Source organism: Ictidomys tridecemlineatus, chromosome 11 (assembly GCF_052094955.1).
Source record: "Ictidomys tridecemlineatus isolate mIctTri1 chromosome 11, mIctTri1.hap1, whole genome shotgun sequence".
In the NCBI taxonomy this organism is placed as follows: Eukaryota; Metazoa; Chordata; class Mammalia; order Rodentia; family Sciuridae; genus Ictidomys; species Ictidomys tridecemlineatus.
Window position 1 is genome coordinate 112,231,549 of NC_135487.1, and position 6,000 is coordinate 112,237,548.

Sequence of the window (6,000 nt, forward strand, 5' to 3'; positions counted from 1 at the left end):
GTTGAAATATTTTATCCTTCCTTAAGTTGCTTGTCTTACTATTATCCAAATTTGAAGATTTCCAATGACCATAAATCTTGTCAGATACCTGAATACTATTAAAATTGTAAATATTATATGTGGCTTATCTTATCATTTTCTTTTTCTTGATGGAAAATTTCAAACAGCAGAAATTTAAGATTCAAATAATGTTTAATTTAACTCTTTTTTACATTAAGAATTTGTCCTCTTTATCTCAAATATAAGAAATCATTGCCAATGTAGAAATTCAAGACCAGAAATTTTTTTCACCTTAGTTTTCTTCTCCAAGGTTAGAGTAGCTTTTATTTCTAATGCAAAAACAATGAATTAGCACACTGAGAGACCAAGCTGAAGTCTGTCTCTAAATAGAGCACAAGGGGTAACAGCATCTATAACAAGAAGATAAAGAAGTATAAAAGGGAAGCTAAGGTAAATGAGTCCCAATCTGACTTCTAGAACAAAAAAATAAAAAGACACATTGGGCGAGCACAGATAAGAAAAAATAACATAAACATAAGAAAAATGTCCTGGCTTGTCTTCAGATACAAAGACATATAAAATATTAAAGAAAAGTTTAAATCACACATACATATGTGTACACATACACACACACACACACAGGCATACCCCAATGGAAATTTATCATTTTAAATTGTTCCATAACCAGAGTAAAAAGAGAAAGTACAGATTCTTCACAAAAGTACAGAGGAATTCACAATAGTAGTACATAATAAAAAATACAAAGTAAGATCTTATTATAAAATTACTAATAATATAACTGTGGACTTGATAGCAAATTTTTAAAAGAGGTGCAGAAAATAGAAGCATGAGGTAAAGCATGTTATTACTAATCTCTTAAATAAGTTTCATATAATGCCAACAAAATTGCATGATGTTTGAGAAAATGGTAACAAATTATTGTGTAGGAAAACTGTGTTACCCAAGGCAATTTTCACTACCCCAGAAAGCATTTCAAACCCATGTAAAAGGGAAATATGAACTGGCCAAGACTCCAACTGTTCTTTTCACCATGTGTCAAAATGAGAAATCACCAACTGGCACATTTCACTGTTGATGTTTATTTATGTTACTATTTTCATGGCTGGTCCCTAAGATCTGAGTTGGCAGAGGCAGAAGCTCTATTTTTACAGACCAACATCCCTAAATTATAGAAAAAAAGTACATTTTCTCTTTTCTTACACTTAATGCAGAATGACTTTTTTTCATCAAAATGTGTGTGGATATTTGATCCTCTAACAGTCAGTCAGTTCTCTAGTGGATCCCCTCTGGGAGCCCTGTAATTCAATTCTATGCTGACACTTCTTAGAGAATAGGGTTAGATCCCACAGTTTGAGGGTGATTCTTATGAGGCTGTGCTCCACTTTGGATTCCAAAAGCAAGCATAGGCTGTGGAGTGTGTGTGTGTGTGTATTTATATTTTATCATATAATCATTTCATAAATCTATTATATGTATAGATGGTAGGCTATAAATTGGGGTTCCTAATCCCCTCCTCACTTTTGGTTAATTTGCTAGAGCAGCTCACAGAACTCAGGGAAACACTGTGTTTGCAAATTTATTGGTCTATCAACAAAAGATATTACAGAATAGATTGACAGATGAAAAGAGAGAACAGGTAAGGGAGAAGAGGTGCAGAGTTTCCGTGCCCTCTCCAGGAATGCCACTCTCCAGGAACCTTCCCATGTTCTGCTACCTGAAAGTTCATTCAAACCATGCCAATTGCATTTTTAAGAATAAAACTGAAAATACTTTAGATGAAAGTATGTAGTGTGTCAATGTCTAGGTCAATCCTGACATGCCTGGTCATATTACTGGAAAGAAGTAAACTGTTCTGTGCTGGGGCAGAGTATCACGAGTCCTTGACAGCCTGTGGATTTCCAGATTTGGGCAGGTGGGGAGTGGTGCTTCTTGTAGTAGACTTGATATGTGTTGGGGGTGAGTTAAAGTCAGAGCTCTAAATTAACTGTCAGCCTGAGAAGGGCACCTGCCAAGGCATTTGCAATAAGAAAAAAAAACTGCCAGTATTCTATTGACTGTGTCCTCCTTTCTCTGGGGAGCAGGCATTTTAGGAAGTGTCCACAGTGGGCCTGCAGGAGAGATGAGAGGATCTGTCCAAGAAAGAGCATGTGCCCTTCATTCTTTTATTGGTTTCTTTCTCTTGCTGTTGTCTGCAATCTTCCATTTTTCAGGGTAAGAATGGGAAAATATCTTCAATAAAGAAAGATCAGAAAACCAAAAAAGATGTCCCATGCTGAAATTAAAAAAGACACCCAAGGTGAAAGTAAAACCAAATCAAAGAGATATAAAAATATAAAAGCTACCCCTATGTATTCTGTAACATCAGGTTCTACTCTAAACAGTGCATCTTTAGGATACTTCTCTTTGCTCTACTCAACGTCTTGACAATATCAGTGACTGCTCTTTTCTTTAGGCAAAGAATAGTATAATCTACATAGAAATTATATATAATTATTATATATATATATATATATAATAGTATTCTAAATAAACCCTTTGTGACAGTCACTATCAAGAGTATCACTCTATACTGACTAGACTAAAAATAAATGTCCTTGGGGCTGGGTCATGACTCTGGTGGAGAGGTTACCTGACATGTGTGAGGCCCTAGTTTGATCCTCAGCAACACATAAAAATAAAGAAATAAAATAAAGTTATTGTGTCCATCAACAACTAAAAGGCTGTTTAAAAAGAGGAAGAAACACAATTGTCTCTCATGAAATCTTATTTTAGGGGGTACTCCTATAAATTGGCAGTCCACCAAAAGTTTTGATTGTGTGCTTTTCATTCTCATTCACTTTTGTATAACAATTCTCTTAAATGTGATTTTCTCTTACATTTTAATTAGTATGTAAATTTGCTTTTCCTTAGAATCTTTGTCAATCCAATTTTTAAAAATCAGCTTTCTTGGGGCTGGGGTTGTGGCTCAGCAGTAGAGCAATTGCCTAGCATGTGTGAGGCCCTGGGTTCAATCCTCAGCACCACAGATAAATAAATAAATAAATTTAACAGTATTCTTTCCAACTATATCTAAAAAATAAATATTAAAAAATTTTAAAAATCAGCTTGTATTGTTCTAAAATTGAAAAAATCATATTGATATTCCTTTTGAAATTATAGTCTTTTATGAATCTTTTAGACAGAAGAAAAATTTAATTATATTGAGTCTTTCTAAGAAAAATCAATTCAAGTCTCTTTTTGTGCATAACTTAGTATGTTAAATTATCCTTCCAATTGATTTTGCACATCTCTCTTATATTGTTTCTGTAATTATTTGGTTTGTTGTTGCTATTATGAATGGATCCTTTCTTCCTTCACATCTTGTGGTAGTTGCTGTATATGTAGCAGTAGTGATAATAATAGAAAAATGTACTGAATATTAACCATGTGCAAGTCAATTGTTATAGTATGGACATAGAAGTGTCCCCTAAAGAACTAAGTATTAAACAAAGCAACCATGTTCAGAGGTGAAACAGTTGGATTACAAGAGCTGGGTTGGTCCATTTGATGAATTAAAAATTTGAATCAACTATTGTTTGGTAACTGTAAGCAGATGAGTCATAATGGGAGGAAGAAGGTCAGAGAGAGCATGAGCTTGGGCTATATATGTCCTGGTCCCATCCTCTCTCTCTCTCTCCCTGCTTCTTACCTCCCATGTGCTGAGCAGATTTCTTCCATCATATCCTTCCCCCATAATATTTCTGCCTTGGAGCCAGCCAGTGGTAGTCTAAACACACTGAAATTGGGAAACAAAGTAAGTCTCTCCTCTAAAAGTTGTTCTTGTATTTTTCATCAAAGCTCATTAACATAACAATGGCATGTTTTTAGGTCAATCAACTCAATCTTTACAAATAAGGCATCAGCCAGGTCTTATATGCAGAGAGTGGAGTTCCCTCCAGTAATTATATTATATAATTAATTACATATAATTATATAATTAATTATATAATATAGTGCAGTTATATTACATTAAGGGATATATTCAAGATATTTCCATAATTTATAAATTTTCCACGAAGGACAGAGACCTCTAGTTGGATTCTGCACAGCTAGAAAAAAATGGAGCCAGGAGGAAGGTGCAAATACAGCACAGAAGTATTCCAGTGGACACTGCCCCCAAAACTTGTGCCACTTAACACCTTGCTGTCAGGAACCCAACTTCAAGGGACCCTACCGCCTGGATGCGCAGAGCACTTCCACTGGACATGTACTGACTTCAAAAGAACACAAATTACCTACATGCCTCTCCTACCCCGAATTGCCCATATGCACATGTAGGTTTGTCTCACATGAATTCATCTCATTGAAGAATCAATGCCAATTGGAACTCTTACTTCAGATGAGACTGGGAAACTGCACTTGTCTATGCAGTAGTAGAAGGCATGATAAATGGAGAAAAAGACATCTGCCATAGTAGACATTAGACTCATTATGTACTCTTGAAACAAATTTTATATTGTTCAGTCCCCACGAGGATCTTGCATCCCTTGCTGGCAGCAACCTTGGTTTTAGGGGTTAGGTGAGTGGCTCTGAGTGCTCGGGGAGGTAGTGCTGAGGCCAAGAAGGTCCAGCAGTCAGCTGAGGGCCGAGTGCACACCCAGGAAGATAGGAAAGCTGAAGACAAATTGTGAGGTAAGGGTGGGAGTGGGCTTGCAGCACCCCTAAGGGGCTTGAAGGGCTGGCGGGCCTGGAGGGGCAGGATGTGGCCAGCACCTGGGACAGCTGCTCCATGCAGCTCAAGGCCTTCTCCAGCCTCAGCTGCTCATTCCTCATTCCTGCTAAGCCAAGCCGATGGTAGCAGAGCACAGGATGCCCTCCTACCAGTGCACCATCCCTGGACTTTGGTAGTCCTTTACCGCACAGTCCTACTCCATAGCTTCCATGAACCAGGAGCCCATGTTGGACTTGTGGTTGTCTTCCACCAGATGCGTTTCTACTGGTAGCATCCTTCCATGTGGTTTGGGCATTTGGAGGAGATATTCAACAGGGCTGTGGTCCCTAAGGCATTCAGCATGTCTATCCAGGAAGCATTGTAGGCACCCTAGAAGTAGAAGAACCAAAGAATCTCCAAGGGACCCCTCTGCCTGGATGCGCAGAGCAGTTCCACTGGAGCTGCAGCCCAGGTGACAGGACTCAGTGGCACTGGTGGGATGTCTGCCGGGTCCTTGGTTTTGGAACAGAATTCTGGGTAAGCAGAGGAAAACTTCTCACAGTCACGTTTGAGCAAGCAGATGTCTGCTCACTGGGTCTTAGGATGGAGTGCCTGCACTACTAGGGTCATGGTGCAGTCCTCCCTGAGCCCTTGGCATGCGAGCTCCATTCAAAGTAGAGGATGACAGCCAAGTAGAGGCTAGAGTACAAGAGGCTTCCTCTTGGGCGTGCAGATTGGACTCCAGACTCATGGAGCCTTTGTTCCGCCTATTGTCCTGGGTGTTGTATCAAAGGAGGTGGACCGAACCTCCAATAGGAAAGGTGTGCAAAAAATCGAGCAGCAAGCGTTTACTGGTGCTGCCCAGCCCCAGGGTTGGAGGCTGCCCCTGCTGTCAGCCCAGCTGCCGCCACTCACTGCACCATCCACCCCGCTCCTCAACCCTTGGCAACCACCAGCTCCCAACCTCTGCCTTGGTGGTTCTCGCTTAGCTTCATCAGCCTTTGGGCACATTGCCACCCATCTCTCCCAGTTAATCCATCGTCACCATGGAGTGTAGGAACTGGGGCGATAGATAGTCATCCAGGCCAGCCAGGTAACAGGAATGGGCGAACAAGTGTTAAGAGAAGGAGCCTTCAGAAGTGACCACCAACTTGGTCCCCTGAGGCTTGGGCAGCCAGACCTGTATAGGGTCACCTTCCTCCTGCATGTTTAGGTTACATAGCAGTTCTAGCAGCCTCAGGTGCTTTGCATGAGCTTGCACTCACTAGGGGGTGGCAGCAGAAGTGTGT

General features: G+C 40.0%; 1 pseudogene; it reads right to left on the reverse strand.

Annotated features, from left to right (window-relative positions):
* Nucleotides 1-4,634: 4,634 nt before the first annotated feature.
* Nucleotides 4,635-5,380, reverse strand: LOC144368644 (dual specificity protein phosphatase 4 pseudogene; annotated as a pseudogene).
* Nucleotides 5,381-6,000: the final 620 nt, after the last annotated feature.